Here is a 1,190-nt window from a genome sequence, read left to right as displayed (position 1 = left end):
AGGGGGGGGGTAAATGTCGCACTTTGCCTTCCCACTGTACGGTATAGCGGTAAATGAGAAACAATAATTTAGGTATAAGTACCGTAGCGTGTATAGTTGGGTACACAAAACGAGAGAATAAGTAGTTATTATACATAATCCAAACACAAAGACGGCTATGAAAAAAAAAATCCAAAAATTTAATCAAAACTTTCTAAATGATATGCTAAATGGCTGTTCCTCACCGCTAAGCTGACTTCAATTGAACTTTCTTTTTCTGATTGTCTCCTTTCTTTCTACTGTATTGTTCCGTACCCAAGAAGCGTGTATTTTACTTCGACCTTTTTGAGCGGAAGGCAGGTCTTGAATCTGGGTCTTCTGTACACATGACCTACACCACAATGCATGGCTGCAATCCTATCACTGCCTGACAGCATCCTCCACGAGAGAAAAATAGAATAACCGAATAAAGAAAAGTGATAGAATAACTAATTTCTTTCTGTACAGGTGAGAGAGCGTCCATGCATACACGCTCACACACAGTCCCATGCATTTTCCAATTTGATTTCACTCCAGTTAATCCAATACCATTGTATGTCCCTGTGGGGTGACGGCCGCTGTGTGTCTGGTTTGAGGATGGTGTCCATTGTTGCAGATTCTGCACAGCAACATTGGGTTAAGGGAATGACACGGGAGAAAATACCTTGATATTATCCTCACGACGGAGAGACGAATAAAGGAGATGTTGTGGTTGGCATTCATTCAGATTTAATGAGTTTACCGTAATTAATGGCCGGGAATTCATCCGTATGCTAAAGGTAATTAATTAGTATGCTTTTGGCAAGACTTCTGCATACACGATAACAGGGACAATATTGTATATGATTCATGCAATATCAACAATCTCGATACGGAACGAAAAATCGGTTAATAAACATTTCTCGAAGGTTTTTCAAGAAGAAAAATCACCAGATACTTTTCCCCAGAGTTAATCTTCAGCACGAATATCTCGGGATCAGGGATCTAATCAGTCGCTCTTTTGAAAATAAGAAAATTACATCAGACGCCATTTTCTTCCAGCGTTAAAGCGGAAGTGCTGCCTGTCACTGGGTCGTCAGCGTTGCTTAGAGGGAATTATCTGCCGGCTTTGATAGTCCATGCACGATAGGCTATGGATGTGTCGGGTTTCAGTTAATTCATGTGTATGTGTG

The sequence above is a fragment of the Penaeus monodon genome, chromosome 19 (genome assembly GCF_015228065.2).
Source record: "Penaeus monodon isolate SGIC_2016 chromosome 19, NSTDA_Pmon_1, whole genome shotgun sequence".
NCBI lineage: Eukaryota > Metazoa > Arthropoda > Malacostraca > Decapoda > Penaeidae > Penaeus > Penaeus monodon.
This window is presented reverse-complemented; position numbering follows the sequence as displayed.